The sequence below is a fragment of the Bidens hawaiensis genome, unplaced genomic scaffold (assembly GCF_021521415.1).
Source record: "Bidens hawaiensis isolate Kalapana, Puna unplaced genomic scaffold, B.hawaiensis_p1.1 tig00028780_1, whole genome shotgun sequence".
Lineage (NCBI taxonomy): Eukaryota > Viridiplantae > Streptophyta > Magnoliopsida > Asterales > Asteraceae > Bidens > Bidens hawaiensis.
Genome location: NW_027494719.1, coordinates 49,288 through 69,752, shown reverse-complemented (window position 1 = coordinate 69,752; position 20,465 = coordinate 49,288). Strand labels below are relative to the sequence as shown.

Genomic DNA, 20,465 nt, shown 5'->3' with positions numbered 1-20,465 from the left:
ATGTGATTTAGTTTAGTAAAGTACATGGTTATCTTGCAATTATATTTTGATGAGAAATGTTTCACCATCTTAATTCAACAATTCAAAGTTGGTGATTGACAATTATATTGACAATCATTCATGATCGATTCATGTTCTTGAAAGATAGAAATTATACTTTGATAATTTATCGAAACATGGATCCTTATATTGTACTTAGAAATGATGAGATATAAGTTATGATCTATTTCTCCAGTTTTGGTAATTCTGAAATAACATTGTTAACATGATTGCTTAGGTTATCATGCTAGCTAAAGAAATCATATGTTAATGGAATGTGTAACTATAACCTACTTAAATCAACCAAGGGAAGGTTGTGTGACTAAACTATAACCACCCGAAGTTGTTAGAATTGGTATTTGAGAAATCAAAGTCAATCTTAATCTTTCTACTTTACTAAACTACTTGCCAACTCAAATTGACATTCTCGTGGTAGCATGACATTAGGAAAGGGTTGACTTTAAAATGCGTATGCTACTTTCTTTTATGTCATAGGATATGCTCACTTAGAAATGAGGGGCTATTCTATCATATATTATTACGACAAGTTTATCACATGTTTATTTAATAATCATCAAGGAACAATGGAGTGGATTCTTGATCTTAGATGGTAACCTTCATATAATTGAACTACTTGTTTAGAATTTCTCGTCTTGGTCACCTATATATTATATATAAGTATTTATATTTTATAAAAAGTTCAAAAATCAACTCAAAATGATTAAAACTCTCCGATTACATTAAAACGAAGTTTCATTATTAGAAACCTTTGTGTCCACGGATCGATACTTGGTTCTTACCAATACTATCCTACATATACGATAGGTACACTTGCCTATTTTGTGTGTGTTTAGTTTCAGTAGAAATCACTTTTATAAATTTAAAATACGATATTGTGCAAAGCTTAAACCCCCAATCAGTTATAAATTTAAGCACTCACGCGCATGCACATCAATAACAATGCCAATTTTGATGCCGGTGATGATAATGTTGAAGATGCTAAAGTTGATGTCGTTGGTGATGATGTTGAGGATGCTAACGTTAATGGTGATACTGTTGATCGTGCTAATGTTCATCATGTTGATATATTTGATCCAAGATTTTGAGATGGTCTTAATTTTGACATGGTTAAATTTTTTGTGTAAAAAGGTCCTAAAAGAGACCACACAATTGAGAAGGGTCCTATGGATAAATATTCTAGACGAATTCATTCATCTTTGTATACCAGAACTCTACCAAATAAGGAGAAGTGTGATAGACCATGGCTAGTATATTCGAAAGAGCTTGATAGAGTCTTTTGTTTTTGTTGTAAAATATTTAAAACAAGACAACCAAGAGGTAAAATGGATAGTGATGGCTTTTCGAATTGGCAAAATGTTACCACAAGGCTTTAAGAACATGAAACGGGCATGGAACATCTAAAGAATATGACTACTTCGTTTGAAATGCGTCAAAGATTGAAATATAGCGTAACAATTGATAAGGTGGCGTACGACCAATTTAAGAAAGAACGAGATTATTGAAAATAAGTTCTTATTAAAATAATTGGAATTGTCAAATTTCTTGCTAAACAAAATTTAACATATTGAGTAATTATATCAAAAAAGTAATGGAAAATTTTTGACACTCATTGAGATGTTGGAAGAGTTCGACCCAATCATAAAAGAACATGTTAGGCGTATCACAAATGAAGGCTTTCACGTATATTATCTTGGACATAATATCCAGAACGAGTTGATAATTTTACTAGCACATGAAATTAAAATAAAAATCATGACAAAGATATAGGAAGCAAAGTATTACTCTATTATACTTGATTGCACGCCCGATACAAGTCACCAATAACAGATGTCTTTAATAGTGAGGTATGTATCATTCTCTTCTACTTCCGTAAGTGTTGAGGAATCGTTTTTAGGTTTTTTGAATGTTATTGATACTAACGGAAAAGGACTCTTTGATATTACACACGATGAATTAAAGTCCCTTGGTCTTGATATTGAAGATATGCGCGGTCAAGGCTATAACAACGGATCAAACATGAAAGTTAAACATCAAGGAGTTTAAAAAAAGATTTCTAGATATAAATCCTAGAGCTTTTTGCTACTACACGGCATCTCGTTCTTTGTGTAACATATTCAAGATGGAAGATAACCAAGCTCGAGACGAGGGGGAGTTTGTTAGTACATCGTTTAGCGTCTCGATCTTTGTTATATCGTATATAATGTATTCTTAATGTATAGGTTAATATAGAGGGATCATTAATGTAAATATTCATTCATTAGGGATGTCTAATGAATGAATATATCCTCTATATATACCTTAGTCATAATGTAATAAAGTAATGGTGTTAATTTATTGTTAAAAAAACATTATATACCTTGGTGGACGGAAAGGTGGTTTTGATGAATTCCTATTCGAGTTCGTGAATCGTTTCCATTTTAATTCGGTGTTCGTGTCATTGATTTCGTGTTAATCCATGTGTTCGTGTACTGTTTTGATTTCATTTTAGAATCACGTCTCGGTGTTGCTTTTGTGTTATTCAAGCATTTTGTAATCGAGTTGGTTCATATGATTCAAATCTATTCGTGTATTGAAAACGGGCCAAAACGAGCTGAATTTACTGTTTTCGCTGGTGTCCGCTGATAAACGAGTTGATTCGTTGCTGAAATACACTATGTTCGTGCTGAAAATGGGCCTAAACGTGCTGATTCGCAGCTGAAAATTACGGTTTTAATGCTGAAACGTGCTGAAATGATCTTAGAACTGTTGAAACGTACTTTTTAAGTGCTGAAATGAGCTTAGAACGAGCTGAAAACCCGCTGAACTTGCTGATGTTATTGCTGTTTGTTGTGAAACGCGCTTAAAGTTTGCTGAATTCGCTGTTAACGAGCTGGAAATTGTGTTAAAAGGTTTAGCGTGTTGATTTTCAAGTTTAGAAGTTGATTAAAGTTTTTGGTTCGGATCAGTTTTGTATTGAAAACGCGAGAGAAGAATTATAAAGGTTGCTTGGTGCTTGGTTGTTTGACTTTTACTTGTCAAACGGGCCAAAACAAAAAAGATTTTTATCAAACTTTTTCGGAGAAATTTTTGACAAAGTTTTTCTTCAACATTGATGTGAGTCATTCAAGGGAGATATTTGAAGAAATTATTTTCAAGATCAACTCATACGTTTGATTGTTCGAGATTTGGTTGCGGTGGCATCTCTGTAATTAACTGCAATGGCAGTTTGGTAATATTGCAGCAGTGGTAGTTTGGTAATTAACTGCAGTGGCAGTTTAGTAAATACCAGTCAGTGGCAGTTTGGTAAATATTGCAGCAGTGGTAGTTTGGTAATTAAATGCAATGGCAGTTTGGTAATATTGCAGCAGTGGTAGTTTGGTAATTAACTGCAGTGGCAGTTTAGTAAATACCAGTCAGTGGCAGTTTGGTAAATACTGCGAAAACTCAAGCTGAAAATTTTAAGGAGCTTAACGACTGAATAATATTAAAGTATTGAAAAAGAAAAGAAGATCACAAAGCTCGAGATGAGGGGGTGTAACGATTCCGACGAAACCCGGTATACCCTAACCGGTAGACAATAGTTACGTCATATTTAATGTCGGGTACATGAATTACCATAGTAATTATACTAGAATACATGGTTCACTGTATTGATTGTACGTGAATATATAATTCATCGTATTGAATATGCGATTAATCGATCGATAGTTATTGAAACCCGAACGAATCGAGGGTTCAATTATAGACGATATCTATAATATTTAGTGATTTTACGAAGCATTAATGCTTCGGGATAAGTAAAGTACGGCACAGAAAAAGAATTTCGATTTAATGGTACGTCGGTACGTTAAATGAAACCTTTAATACCAAACCGAGCAAGAGACAATCGATCAAGCCGAAAAAGATGCGCAATTATTAATAATATGATGTTTTAAGTTAATAAATGTCATGGTTTAAGTTTTTAAAGTTTTTAAATCGGTTTTATATAAATTTCATTTTTTAAGTCGAAAACGACCGTTTTAGCCTCTTTTTAAGCCGAATTAAACATTTAACCGAACAACGAACTGAACCAGATTATCCAAAACATTATCCGGATTTCGAGAATCCAAACATGTGGCTAGAATTGGAGAAGTGGGTCCCACCCCACCCCCCTTTGAATTCCGATCGGAATAACCAAACAATCCCCTAGTTTCATTTCTTTTTTTACAACAAACATCTCAACAATCTTCAAGTCTCTCCACTTTCATGAACTCAAAACCGATATTTGGAGCAAGAAAACCGAGGTAAAAACCGAGTTAATTACGTATTCATCTTCCTTTCTCGAGTTTAATGGCAAGAAAATGAGGTTTCAAAGATGAAAACCGATTCTTACATGATCAAGTGATGTATACGGGTTATACAAGGGATCTTGGTCCAAGAAAGGAGTTAAACGAACCAAAAACGAATTTTTACGGTTTAAACTTTAGTTTTGGAACAATAACCGAAACTATAGTGTAAGAGGCTTGATTGTGAGTGTAACTTGCTTGGTATTATGGTATGTTGGTTGTAGGTTCTGTATTTAGTGGTAGATAAGACGGAAAGACGAGTTTGTAGCTTGTAGTTGCGGAAAACGAAAGGTATATTCGGTTTATGTTCGGTTTTGGAATTTTGGACAGATTGTTGATGGTTTAGAGTTAGGTCATGAAATTTGACAGAGGTGTTAAACACATGAAAATATGAGTTATGTAAATTTTTGGTAATTTTTGGACAAAGGAAGAATATTTGGTGAATTTAATGCTCGGTTTTGGCTAAAAATGGTGAAAAATAGTTAAATATCATGAAAAATTCTGGAAAATTTCAGATAAGCTTTTTATAACATGCATAAGTCACACACAAAAGTTTAGGTCAGTTGGAGAAGTCTAAGTAGGCTTTTTTGTTAAACGAGTTCTAAGGTTTTCTAGCTCGGTTTTAGTGAAAATGGCATGTAAAGAGAGATTTTGGTTCTGGAAAACTTACAGGGGACTATGGAGATGGCAGGGGTTATCCAGGAAAAATTTGGGATTTTTCTAAGGTCGTTTGGTATTTACGACATATTTAGTGTTTAAATGGTGTTTAAAAATAGATAAATAAATTTTAAATATAAAAATTAATTCTGAAAATATTTTTATAAATTTCCCCACTGTCAAAATGTTATTTGTGCAAAATCTCGAAATCCGAGGATGAACGGATATTTATTTGGAATAAAAGTGAACTTTTATAATATAAAACGCGTAAACCAGCAAAGTTCGGGTAGACGAGCTGACTGGTGTATAAAAACTCTAAAAATGAACTATTTTCATATAACTGAGTTAAACAAGTAAAAATAAATCATCCGAAAATAATTCGGATGATTTGGGTAATTTTAAACGATTTAACAGTTTCCGGTGCTCTAAAGACGGAAACGGGTCCCGCGGCCAATCGGGGCGTCTAAACCGAACTTTAATTTCACAACTTTAATTAAATTATCAGTCAACAACTATTTTCGGGTCGTGTGTGACCAAACTCAATTTTGGAACGTAAAAACGGATAACCGTGCTAAGCACGCAAAACGGGAAAAACGATTAATAGTAATTTTGGCTATTGAACTCTAAACGATATCACAATCTGAGTCCGGAGATGTGTTTCTGGGTTAACAGTGCCCCCAGATGTCCCTAGAAGTGTTTCTGGGTTAACATTGCCCCCGGAACGGGTACAGTACTGGGTTAACAGTGTCCCCAGATGTACCGGTTAACACGGTTAAAGATTATATAAACCATAATTGTATAATAACGATCGTAGGGATCATATTACAGATTGGACGTGTTAACTAATAATGATTGTTGTTACCTGCTTGCATGTGCTAAGGTGAGTTTCACGAGCCCCTTTTTCTGAACTGTTTTTAAATATTTTCCCGGGGCGGAAAGCATGTTATTATTGAAATGTTTAAGTACACACTGAACGTATGGATTGGCGTGGATTTATATATATTTTATCGTACGGGAATCGTACGGAAATGTACTAAGATGGTAATTGTCTGAGTTGCTAACATTGTAAGGCCCCGCAACACGAGTGATTAACTGAAAGCCGGTAGAGTGTGAATAGTACTATTGGTCTGACAAACCCAACTGGTCCGGCATGGATTTGCTGATGTTTCCCAGCCAGTTGCACATGTCTATTTTGTTGTTATATATATTTTTGCTATGTAATGTTAGACATAGCGGTTTGGGGCAGGTTCGTGGGCGGAGTATACCACGGGATTGTTTGTGGATAGTCAGAGGTTTCACTTGTGGGCTCAGCATAATTACATCGCTAATATATGATTATTATAATGATTTGTCACTGTTGTTTAAATTAGTGAAACTCACCAACTATTCGTAGTTGACCCGTTTTCTCACATGCTTTTCAGGTACGATTAAGATGAAGTGATTGCTTACGTGCTAAGTGCTTGATGTGTGTAAGATTTGCGTGCGAGATGTTAGGATACATTATATTAAATAGAATTATGTATCGTATTGTATGATGTGTGTATCACTTAGACGGTAATGAAATATGAGATAATGTAATTTGAAGTATATTAATGTATTCAGATTTCTTTATAAACAATGTGGTTGATATCAGACGTGTCTGTTGCATCCCGTTTACGTTTCCGCTGCGGTTACGGGGTGTTACAGAAGTTGGTATCAGAGCCATTGGTTATAAAGATTTAGGATGTCTTTAAAAGATACCTAAAATATAACAAGTAGCTCAAGTATTATAGGATCTGAATATCAACTAATAATTTATAGTGACGAGATCTGGATGAACTTGGATGGACAAGTGAGTTATTATGGTCCGGAACATAATAAAAGACTTGTCCGCACGAGGGAATTCAAGGGAAGTCACGGGGAACATTAATAGGTAAAAATGACAACATATGTGTAAAGTATATAATATTATTTATGCGTGCTAATGTGTATATATATATGTACATATCTTGTAGGTACATTTATTGAGAAATAGGACCCGGATAAGGAACCGGGGGATGAAATAATAAAAGTACCGAGGATGCTGAAATTTCTAGAGCATCGGTTGATGATAAGTCTGACTTATCGGGCCATAGTTATGATAGTACCAAGTTAGATCTTCCGTTTGACATTGACCAGAAATATCTAGTAACCGTCACTCCTAACCAAAATTGATAAATCCCTTACCCTACCAACACCGGTACCGTATATCCTAATAACCCCCTATGTTCACCCGAACCGCCGACCCTCACGTACGGACGGACCTGTACCTGAACCCATTCTTATTCCATTAAGGTAAAAAAAATAAAAAATAAAAAAAATAATAATAATAATAAATTTGATAGTAAATGAGCAGATAACAATAATATATAGAAATATATATGTGTATTTCTCACTCTCAAACATATGAGACATACCACCTCCAGATCGAGAATTACCGATTTTAGCGAACCTAGAACACCTGAGGACATTGACTGAGCAAGTGATAGAGCTTCCCATAATAGTAATTGATAATATTTGAAGGCAACATGGGTTGCGCGATTAACTTGAACCTTGCAACTCCCTATGTTATCCTTACATCCGTTAGATGCCTATACCCATGTATACTCGAATAGAATGATTACCCATACACAAAGAGGTGTTGGAATCATTATAGCATAGTTGGTTGTTCGTTCGTAGGTGGTATACCGTGTACGCCGGATATACAAATAGACACGGATATTATAACTCCGTGGTACGTAATCGTTTGGTGCTCACGGTGAGCATGTATCGGTTATGCTGACATGCAGAAGGATATTGAAATCGAGCATATTAAACATTAATCTTTGTTGAGAAAGATCTATATGTCAGTTGGTGACAAGGGTTATGAAACATATTTAAACGTTAACCGACGTCAGGTTAAGTCCATATGTTATTATATGTGTTGGACATATATACTAGATACTGGTATGTGTAATATGTATGATAATATTTGGTGTGTATGTGTACCTGCTGTTATGATTGAGCTGGAAACGAGTTATACGGTGAGATTAGTATTGATTACTGCGTACGGGATGGGTACGGCAGAATGACATAAAAAGAGTAATTCCAATTATGGAGATTGATATGATTCAGTTGATTGCTCAAAGATAGCAGATGATGATACCGAATGTCGTATCACAGATCACTACTAGTGTTGATGCAAATATGATCGCAGAATTATAGAGCGAGCAATCACATGAATATGAATATTTCAATTCTTAGTGTTATTACTAAGAGTGATAATGTCCCACCGAATACTATTATGACTACAAGTATTAGTTATAAACTAAACATGAATAGTAGTCGTAATGAATTAGATCCGGTGTGAAGGATATGTTTGTTGGTTGTGTTAAGGAAATTATTAATAGTTTACTGATGGTAAAGGGAGGAATAGATTAGTGAGTGGATAGAAAAGATCGAAATGGTTAAGGATATTGGTAAGAGTCTAGAACATTGTGTAGTGAAATATGCTACAGATATGTTGGTAGATTATGTTGTATCGTGATGGAACACGATGGTACAAAATTATAGTTAGAAAATTTTTACTCAGATGATATGGTCGGAATTTAAAATTCTTGGGGCTAGAATTGGAGAAGTGGGTCCCACCCCACCCCCCTTTGAATTCCGATCGGAATAACCAAACAATCCCCTAGTTTCATTTCTTTTTTTACAACAAACATCTCAACAATCTTCAAGTCTCTCCACTTTCATGAACTCAAAACCGATATTTGGAGCAAGAAAACCGAGGTAAAAACCGAGTTAATTACGTGTTCATCTTCCTTTCTAGAGTTTAATGGCAAGAAAATGAGGTTTCAAAGATGAAAACCGATTCTTGCATGATCAAGTGATGTATACGGGTTATACAAGGGATCTTGGTCCAAGAAAGGAGTTAAACGAACCAAAAACGAATTTTTACGGTTTAAACTTTAGTTTTGGAACAATAACCGAAACTATAGTGTAAGAGGCTTGATTGTGAGTGTAACTTGCTTGGTATTATAGTATGTTGGTTGTAGGTTCTGTATTTAGTGGTAGATAAGGCGGAAAGACGAGTTTGTAGCTTGTAATGGCGGAAAACGAAAGGTATATTCGGTTTATGTTCGGTTTTGGAATTTTGGACAGATTGTTGATGGTTTAGAGTTAGGTCATGAAATTTGACAGAGGTGTTAAACACATGAAAATATGAGTTATGTGAATTTTTGGTAATGTTTGGACAAAGGATGAATATTTGGTGAATTTAATGCTCGGTTTTGGCTAAAAATGGTGAAAAATAGTTAAATATAATGAAAAATTCTGGAAAATTCCAGATAAGCTTTTTATAACATGTATAAGTCACACACAAAATTTTAGGTCATTTGGAGAAGTCTAAGTAGGCTTTTTGGTTAAACGAGTTCTAGGGTTTTCTAGCTCGGTTTTATTGAAAATGGCATGTAAAGAGAGATTTTGGTTCTGGAAAAATTACAGAGGACTATGGAGATGGCAGGGGTCATCCAGGAAAAAATTGGTATTTTTCTAATGTCGTTTGGTATTTACGACATATTTAGTGTTTAAATGGTGTTTAAAAATAGATAAATAAATTTTAAATATAAAAATTAATTCTGAAAATATTTTTATAAATTTCCCCACTGTCAAAATGTTATTTGTGCAAAATCTCAAGATCCGAGGATGAACGGATATTTATTTGGAATAAAAGTGAACTTTTATAATATAAAACGCGTAAACCAGCAAAGTTCGGGTAGACGAGCTGACTGGTGTATAAAAACTCTAAAAATGAACTATTTTCATATAACTGAGTTAAACAAGTAAAAATAAATCATCCGAAAATAATTCGGATGATTTGGGTAATTTTAAACGATTTAACAGTTTCCGGTGCTCTAAAGACGGAAACGGGTCCCGCGGCCAATCGGGGCGTCTAAACCGAGCTTTAATTTCACAACTTTAATTAAATTATCAGTCAACAACTATTTTCGGGTCTTGTGTGACCAAACTCAATTTTGGAACGTAAAAACGGATAACCGTGCTAGGCACGCAAAACGGGAAAAACGATTAATAGTAATTTTGGCTATTGAACTCTAAACGATATCACAATCTGAGTCCGGAGAAGTGTTTCTGGGTTAACAGTGTCCCCAGATGTCCCTAGAAGTGTTTCTGGGTTAACATTGCCCCCGGAACGAGTACAGTACTGGGTTAACAGTGTCCCCAGATGTACCGGTTAACACGGTTAAAGATTATATAAACCATAATTGTATAATAACGATCGTAGGGATCATATTACAGATTGGACGTGTTAACTAATAATGATTGTTGTTACCTGTTTGCATGTGCTAAGGTGAGTTTCACGAGCCCCTTTTTTCTGAACTGTTTTTAAATATTTTCCCGGGGCGGAAAGCATGTTATTATTGAAATGTTTAAGTACACACTGAACGCATGGATTTGCGTGGATTTATATATATTTTATCGTACTGGAATCGTACGGAAATGTACTAAGATGGTAATTGTCTGAGTTGCTAACATTGTAAGGCCCCGCAACACGAGTGATTAACTGAAAGCCGGTAGAGTGTGAATAGTACTATTGGTCTGACAAACCCAACTGGTCCGGCATGGATTTGCTGATGTTTCCCAGCCAGTTGCACATGTCTATTTTGTTGTTATATATATTTTTGCTATGTAATGTTAGACATAGCGGTTTGGGGCAGGTTCGTGGGCGGAGTATGCCACGGGATTGTTTGTGGATAGTCAGAGGTTTCACTTGTGGGCTCAGCATAATTACATCGCTAATATATGATTATTATAATGATTTGTCACTGTTGTTTAAATTAGTGAAACTCACCAACTATTCGTAGTTGACCCGTTTTCTCACATGCTTTTCAGGTACGATTAAGATGAAGTGATTGCTTACGTGCTAAGTGCTTGATGTGTGTAAGATTTGCGTGCGAGATGTTAGGATACATTATATTAAATAGAATTATGTATCGTATTGTATGATGTGTGTATCACTTAGACGGTAATGAAATATGAGATAATGTAATTTGAAGTATATTAATGTATTCAGATTTCTTTATAAACAATGTGGTTGATATCAGACGTGTCTGTTGCATCCCGTTTACGGGGTGTTACAGGGGGAGTTTGTTACTACATGGCATCTCGTTCTTTGTGTTAACGTATTCAAGATGGAAGATAACCAATCTCGAGACGAGGGGGAGTTTGTTAGTACATCGTTTAGCGTCTCAATCTTTGTTATATCGTATAATGTATTCTTAATGTATAGGTTAATATAAAGGGATCGTTAATGTAAATATTCATTCATTAGGGATGTCTAATAAATGAATATATCCTCTATATATACCTTAGTCATAATGTAATAAAGTAAGGTGTTAATTTATTGTAAAAAAATTACCTTTTAATCTCAAAACTTAAATAAACAAGAGGTATAAACCTCTATATATAGAAGATGGATCTAATTCGTTACACATGCCGTAAAGAATTAGCATCCACTTCGCTATATTACATATAAATAAACAAGACATAACGAACACTACAAAAAAGATTGTCTTCTAGGACCGAAAAATTAGTCTCTACTACTCCTCAATCAGTTGTTAATGTTTATCGGGGACTGATTTGTCAGTCCCTAACCAGTGACGGATACCTAGTCCTAGATAGTGGTTTCGGTAACTGAAAATCAGTCCCCGTTGTGTGACACCAACTGAGACTAACATCCAGTCTCCAATACATAAAAATTCAGTCTTTAATTTGTCCCTCGATACCACATAATTTCAGTCCTTAAGACATTTCTTTAGTGACCGCAAATCAGTCTCAGATACTAAGGTTTTTCAGTTCTTATTAAATAACTTCAGGAACTGAAATTAACCTCAAATGACATGTTATTTTACCCTTTAGTTTATGATTTTACTATTTTTCCGGTGTCTAATACTATATTTCACTTCCAAGACTTTTCATTTACAAACTAAAAATTAGTTCCCGATATAACACCCAAAATGTTACACGGATTCACTACATTCGTCAAACTCTTACAAATTCATAAAATGTATAAATATTTATATACAAAATGTACAAATTCTATAAATATAAGGAAATTACATCACATATATAGAGTAAAAAAACGACTTGACTTGAACGACCACATTTACTCATTTAGACATGTTGACCGTTGGCACCAAACCCGTTGCAAGGACCAAAGCTCTTAAGAGATGTTGCTTCAATCTCACCTGCAACACCAAATATAATTTGTAGTTATTATCATCATCATCATTATTATTATTATTATTATTATTATTATTATTATTATTATTATTATTTTTTGAAGTTTAAAACTTGATGGTAGCATTGGTCTTTGCCTTGGCCACACACTGTTAATTTAGAAGCTTGCACTATCTTCTTCAAAACCAATAAAAGCACATCCTATTTACCCACCTTCAAAACCACAATACAAGTCAAGACCTCATAGTTTTGTCCAACATTTATATATGAAATTTAGAATCTAAGGATAAATTAGTGTATCAGTTATATTTTACCTTTTATCTGTGATGAAGAAAAACCAGCCATATCAATATCGAAAATTCAAAGAATCATAACATACTTTACTGGGATTCTTTTTACAAATAGAAGAATTCCAATTTGTATAAAACCCATAGATACAAACGCCAAAAGATAATGTACAATAAGATTAATTATTTGATTCTTCAAATAACACTAACCACTTTAAATTAACACATCCAAAAGCGCTGCAAATAACACTAATCATAGATCTACGGTTTCTGTTTCATACTCCACAATCACAATTACCATCACTAATTTAATAACCAATAAAAGAAGTTAAACTTCAGAAGCAAAAGGATTATAAAAATCTTACAGTGTTTCCCCATCAATTCTCGAGTTCAGCTTCCGAATCCATCAACCTCTTCGTCTTTCGAAACCGAAACCTGCTGCAGCGCCAGTGAAAACTGTGTCCACCGCGCAAGCCTAATTGGAGGTGCGAAGATATTCTTATCTCAATTAAGAAACACTAATTTGAATGATCATGCATATTAGAGAAATTTAAAAGATGATACAAGAGAGAAAATGGAGACAATTACCTAGTGTTATCTTACCTTCAAGATCGAGGATTGAACTAGTATGACAGGGAGGCCGTAGATATGATAAATGGGGGGACATTCAAAAAAAGAAAATGGAAGTGGTAATTTTGGGGGAAACGAAAATTTAAGTGAAATAAGAGGGAATGTAAAATTTTGATTCTTACAAATATAGATTTATTATTTTTAGAACCGACAACAATTTACGGTTTATCTAGGTTGTTGTAGGTTGGTCACGGTTTGAACTGAGAGTTTCTTTCAAAAAGAATAACCCTTGGTTCTCGGGTCCTCGTCATGTTCTCAGAGGTACACTCTCCCCTAATGGCACTTGACATCAGTTACGCTGCCACTAAAGTCGAAACCCTCTGACATAAGGCAAGCATGATAAAACCCCATTTTGACTCGTATTCGAACTGTCAACCCCCCCTCCTCTTCCACAAACACACACACACACACCATTTTAATTTTATTTTTTTCTTACATACCAACAATACAAAGTAATGATTTATTTCATTCCCATGTGGTAACCAAACATTTCATTGGAATGGTAATAACCCATTCCATTCCTTTGTCCATTCCATTACCACGTCCATTCCATTCCATTGTTAATTTCATTACCCCATACCAAACAGACCCTGAGTATTCAATATAGTTTAATTTTCATGTTAAGCCTGAAATAAGCATTTATATTTAAAAAATATATAATGTAGTACTAAAACTCTCCACAACAAAAATAATAACTATATGAACTTAGGGTCTGTTTGGTATGGGGTAATGGAATAGACGACGGAATGGAATGGACGTGGTAATGGAATGGACAAAGGAATGGAATGAGTTATTACCATTCCAATGAAATGTTTGGTTACCACATGGGAATGAAATGAATTATTACTTTGTATTGTTGGTAGGTAAGAAAAAATTAAAAAAATAAAATTAAAATGGTAGTGAGTGGTTTTGGTGGTGGTGGGAGCGGTGGCGGTAACGGTGGAGGTGGTAGTTGCGGTAATAGTGGAGGTGGTGGTGGGCAGCGGTGACGGTGGGGGCGATGATTGATGGATGCGGCGGGCGGCTAGAGGTGGTTGGTGGCTGGCACTGATGGCGATGGTTTGTGGAGGTGGGTGGTGGTGGCGGTGGACGCCGATGGTGGTGATTGGTGGCAGTGGCGGCGGTGGTGGGAAGCATTGAGATATATGCGGCGGGCGGCTGGCGGTGCTGGGTGGCTGGCACCGATGGCGATGGTTGGTGGAGGCGGTGGACGGCGATGGTGGTGGCTGGTGGCGGCGGCGGTGGTTGGTGGTGGTGGGTGTTGATGTTGGGTGGTGGTGGTGTTAGGAGGGTGGTGGAGGTGATGTAGGGTGAATGAGAGAATATAATGAAAAAAAAAACATGGGGGTAATGTTATGGATGGAATGAAATTAGGGTATTTTAGAGCGAATGGAATGGACCAGGTGCTGGGTCATTCCATTCCTTTGGTCAACCAAACACACTATTTTCAATTCCCTCACAATGGGTCATTCCATTTTGTCCCCCATTCCTGCATACCAAACCCTACCTTACTAACCAATTATTTGTTCAACTAGTATATTTCAATTAAGAGATTAGATTTTACATTAAGTTAGGTATACATGATTTTCAACGTCCAATATTATCCTTAAAGTAGTAGAATTTGTGTTAAAGAACCACATACTAAAATTCCGTTCATATTTCTTTAAGGTACAGAAAGTGTTTTGTATACGAAACCTTTGGAGACTGAGTGTAAGTCCCTAATACATTTCCTCAAAACTTAAGTATAGGCATTGATTAATAGAGACTGAATATCAGTCCCTACTTTTTTAATCTACAAAATGCTTTGAATACTAAATATGATAATCAAAAGAGGTTACTTGTTTAATTTTTAAGACTGATTTTCAGTATCCATTACTTTTATTTTATATGGTATCATTTATGTTGAATAATTAGAGACTGAAAATTGGTGCTTGATCATTTCATATACGAAAGGCATTTAAGACTGAATATTGGTCAGCTAATTAGATTCTTTTGTGAATATTAAGAACTAATTTTGAGTCTTTAATATGTCCGTTCCATGTTTGAGACTGAAAATTAGTTGCCATACATTTGCGCCGTTTTTCATTGCATATTTGGGACTGAGATTCAGTCGCTAATAAGTTTCCCTCCAAATCCTTATTTTACTTAAACATATTTGAGACTGGAATTTAGTCTGTAATGAGGTGTCAAGATATTAGCGACTGATCATTAGTCACTAACATTAGTCACGTAATAATTAGTCCCTGATATTATCAGTGACTGATAAATCAGTCCCAGATACTATGTATTTGAGACTGATATATTAGTCTCTAATATTTTAGTCTCTAATAGTCACTTTTATTGTAGTGGAATCAACTGATTCTTTATGTCCCATTCGTCAACATTCCATGACGAATGAGAATAAACATAATGAACTACATCTCATTCGTTAAACATCCTTAACGAATGGGAGGAACCTTAACTTAACAGTCTAGTTCGTTAAACATCCTTAACGAACTAGACACACTTTAACGAACTAGACTTAATATTAATAACTTTTTCATTAATAAATACAGAACGATAAATACAAAGACTCGAGACGCAACACCGTTCACTAACACTTTTTATAATCTGTGTGGTTGTCATAGTCTTTAATCTTTCTTTATGTGACATGGCTAATACTTGTACCAAATCTAGGGACCTTTTTGGAGTCATACAACACATTTATACTATATTTGCCAATTCCACTAAGAGGTGGCAAATTTTGAAAGAGAATGTTAAAGGGCTAACTCTTAAATCATTGTCTGACACTCGTTGTGAAAGTCGTGTTGAAAGTGTTAAGGCTAGTAGATTTCAACTTTTAGAGGTAAGAGAAGCCTTACTTGAAGTTAGAGAAAATGATGATGAATCTAAAGTTCTAAGTGATGCTAATTCACTAGTCAAATATGAAATTTGTGATTTTGAATTTCTAGTGCCAAAGACTACACATGGTGAATACAGTGAGTAAAAACTTACAATCGGATGATATGCTTCTTGATGATGCTTCTAAAGAAGTGAAAAACTTGATTGAATTTTTCAAGAAATTTAGAGAAACCGGGTTCTCTGATTCGATTGATCAACCTAAGGAAATTGCCATTGAAATGGGCGTTGATATGGTATTCCCTCAAAGGCGTCCAATACGTAGAAAATGACAATTTGATAAGAACTCAAGTGACCAAGAAGTTTTATTTTTAGCCAAGGAGGATTTTAAAGTCAACTATTTTTATATATTGTTGATTAAGAAACTACTTCTCTTGAATCAAGGTTTGAACAATACAAAAGCACATGTACTTTTATTTGCGCTCCGATCCATGCAGCTGTAAGCTCCCAGTTCCTGAGTGCATAGACAGAAAACGTATGGTTAGCACAATCAATACATAAGTGAATATCAACTGACACAAAAGATTTGAACCTAATTAAAGACAAAATAGTTTGATAAAGAGTCCTTTGAAGATTTAGGCTTATCTCTATGGGAGGTTTTTTTTTTTTTTTTTCATATGTGATAATGTGATATAGACCACAAACACTATCGTGGCAGTTTCGAAAATAAAATTACCTACATATAAATTTTCATTTTTTTGTTTTTGAATTTGGTGGACTTGGAAACCGGGGGGCCCAAAGTCCTTACTTTATTTAACTTTGAGTCGCTATTAACCCGAAGGTTACGAGCCAACTGGCCAACCATAAAGTTATGGCCAATAAGTCAATAACAACTCCTTTGTAACGGGTCAGGCGAATGTGATATGACTAAAGCTATATGTCTGTGTCACATTCAAGATCTCCTTAACCCAATCATCTTATAACCTACTTTATTCAATTATGACCATAAATATGATCACCAGTTAACCATTTGAGAAAATGACAGGTGGTTGCAAATTAAAACTTACAGATTCAAAGCTCGATAATAGTTTAGGCCTCCGGTGAAGCCCGTTCGGTCAAACTTGTCAACATTATACTTGATATCATCTTCGGAAAGCCAAGGGGGCAACGGAAGCGACCCATTCGAAGCCTTTAACCCGAAGGGATCCGTTTTAGGCAAACAAGCTGGTCCTGGTGTCCGTGAATTTTCTTTATCACTTGTGATGTTTCATAGCTTTTTATCTCATCTTCCATCTCTCCAGGTTCCTGAAAAGAACGGATAATATATGTATGACGTACGGTGATGGCTACCATGTTACAATAAGGTCATTCTCATGAGATATGTGGTTTGTATGGTTCTTTTCTTTAATGTTGTCATACCGGTAGCACAGTCTGGTTGGCCTTCAATTTTTATGACATATATAATAAATCAGTTTCATTTAAGTTTCACACAACAATAAATATGTCTCAGGTGTTGTAAATAACTGAACAGCTTATGTTAACGTTTCATATTAAATTAATCATAAACTGATCACATGATCATGCATGTACACTCGTTATGCTCCATGCTTACAATGTAACTTGAAATCTCACCACTTGAAAGAGACACTGTATTAACACCTTGATACCATTTACTAACAATAGTTATATATAATGGTTGTGACCGACCAAGAGGGTAACTTCTCTGCAACCGGACTACGTACTATAATTAACAAAACGAAGTTCTCTTTAACTCTAAAGTTACTTTCATTAACTTATCTGGTGTTTCAATGTTTACGAAGTCTTTTAATAATGTTAAGAATTTTATATTTGATGATCTAATAAAACATTCATGAATCTTAATTGCTGTTGTTCGTAAATGAGGTAGCGGTACAACTTGTTGCCCGCTTACCTATAATCACTACTTTTGAAATAAAAGATCACAAATATATAACTCGTATTTAATAATAACAACTTTTTAGTTTAACTTTGTACTTAGACCATGAGTAGTTATAACTCTCCACATCCAGGCATTATGCGTCACGTGGCGCCCAGTCAGAGTTATGGTTTTTTACAAAAACATGGTGTAGTCATAACTCTCCACCCCCAGGCGTTATGCGCCACGTGGCGTCCAGTCACTCTTATTTTTTATGTTTTTTAAATAATAATTAATAATAATAATAATAAATATTGTAGTGGTAGAATGAAGAATAATAATAATAATATAGCAGCAGCAGACCAAAAGAATAATAAATAATGAATCATCATCTTCTTCTTTCATCCATCGGATAAAACCGCCAGTTGATCCCGTCAACAACATCGCCACCATCCATGGAAAACTCGTCGGAAAACATCCAACTACAACATCACCACCACCCAACAAAACCCTTACCGGTCACCACTCACCGGAATCCTCTTCATCCTTCGATTCTCCGGCGTCCTCTCATCGGTCACCACCACCCAACAAGCATGCTCTACTACCCAACAAACACATATAATGGATATATTATTGATTTTTGAGCCATTTCTCGCGTTGTATAGAAAACGCCGGAAAAAAAGAAATACCTAAAACGCCGGGGGCGGATGTGCCCCGGGCGTTTTATGGCAAAACGCTGCGAAAACGCGGTGAGTACGGATGTTCTTAATGGTAAAATTACACTAAATAATAAATAATACATATTAAAATTAAGTCGAATTGTAAAAAATAAAATAGTAACTAACCAACCAACGTACATGTATAAATAATAACTAAAATAGCAAGAAACAACACGAAACCTAGTAATTACGGTTGCTAAAACAAAGAACCTTAAAATAGCATAAAAACATCAAAGTTTCCTAGGATAACTAAAAAAAGATAAGACGATAAGAGTATATATAGTACCTGAAACCTGCAAATATAGTAATCATCATCAAAAACCATCTTCAAGGTTTCAACCGGCTTCATCTTCGGATGCCTTGGCCTGTACGGAACCGACATGCACACATACGCCTTCACTTTTTCGGGCCTAAACATGCACAAGTACCATCCTATAATGGCACCCATGTCATGTGCCACCAGGTACACCGGCTCGCCGCCCATCGAGTCTATGAGCGCCACCAGGTCCCCCACGACATGGAGACACGTGTAGCTCGTTGCGGACGGTGGAGCATCCGTGTCTCCATAGCCGCGGAGGTCTGGGGCCACACAGTGGTACCCCAGGGCCGCAAAGGCATGGACCTGGTGGCGCCATGCGTACCAAAGCTCGGGGAAGCCGTGGAGGAAGAGGATGGTTGGACCGTCGCCCTTTTCGGCGACATGCATGTTGATTCCGTTGACTCTAACGGTCCTGTGCTCGATGGTTTCTTCCATGGCTGATGATGGTGAAGAAACGTGGATCGGCTCACTGGTAGACGATCAACTTTCCTCGGGTATGAGTATGCTATTTCACCGATGGTTCTCCGGAGTATGAGTTCTTCCACCTACAAAACGAGCAGCACCGTGAACTTACCCCTCAGAAAGGGACAGAGGGGTCCTCTTTGGGGTAACCCTCCGGTGTGAGAATAAGAGATTGTAGGAGAAGATAATAATCTGAGAGTGAGTAAGGAATTGGAATGTATTTTCTTGCTTACCTCCCCTTGTGGAGGTGGTGTGGTATTTATAGTGTTAGGGTTTCCAATGATTGGGCTCAAATCCCATTAGGGCCTTTTTGGCCTCCTCCTATTGCTTTGCGCCACGTGTCCTTAGGACACCTGGTGCTTTTTCATTGATTATTCTCTGACCCAGGCATTTTACCTGACCCATGTGCAATCACGTGGTAGCACATGGGTTTTGCTGAGTTGTCCACCTTTCATTGGTAGCTGTCAACATCAGCATATTCTTATTCCTTAAAGGATACCTTCTGGAAGGTTGTCTGACGAGCACAATCAAGGTTGTCCTTATCCTGATTTGGATAAGGACGAGGTTGATTATGTGCACGTGTGATATGCGCCTATCCTGAGGATGCGCGAAGTCTTCTCTTTATTCTCACGCGCAGATGTTTCAAGCGCAGGTGTGATATGCGCAAGCATATGTAATATGCGCCACGCGCAGATGTGATATGCGTGAACATATATGATACGTGAGCATGCGATATGCGCCACGCGCAGATGTGATATGCGTGAGCATATATGGTGCGCGAGCATGTGATACGCGTGAGCATATGTGATGCGTGAGCATATATGATATGCGTGAGCATATGTGATGCGTGAGCATATGTGATATGCGCCGTGCGCATAGGTTTTGGCTTTGTGCCTTCATGATATCTTGATTTCAAGCCTCTTGTTTATATCTTGTGGGTTGACCCGCCCCGCTCGATGTTAAGGCGGGTACATACCTCTTCAAGCCCCCCCCAGTTTAATGTGTGTCTTGTCTCGCGCGAGCGAGGTAAGATAGATATTA

The 20,465-nt window shown here is 36.2% G+C and overlaps 1 pseudogene across 1 annotated transcript; it reads right to left on the bottom strand.

Annotated features, from left to right (window-relative positions):
* Nucleotides 1–17,093: 17,093 nt before the first annotated feature.
* LOC143577716 (epoxide hydrolase 2-like) lies at nt 17,094–19,397 on the bottom strand (annotated as a pseudogene). Its single transcript, XR_013143152.1, has 2 exons — nt 18,930–19,397; nt 17,094–17,335 (listed from the first exon to the last, which is right to left on the bottom strand). The product of XR_013143152.1 is annotated as an epoxide hydrolase 2-like (transcript).
* Nucleotides 19,398–20,465: the final 1,068 nt, after the last annotated feature.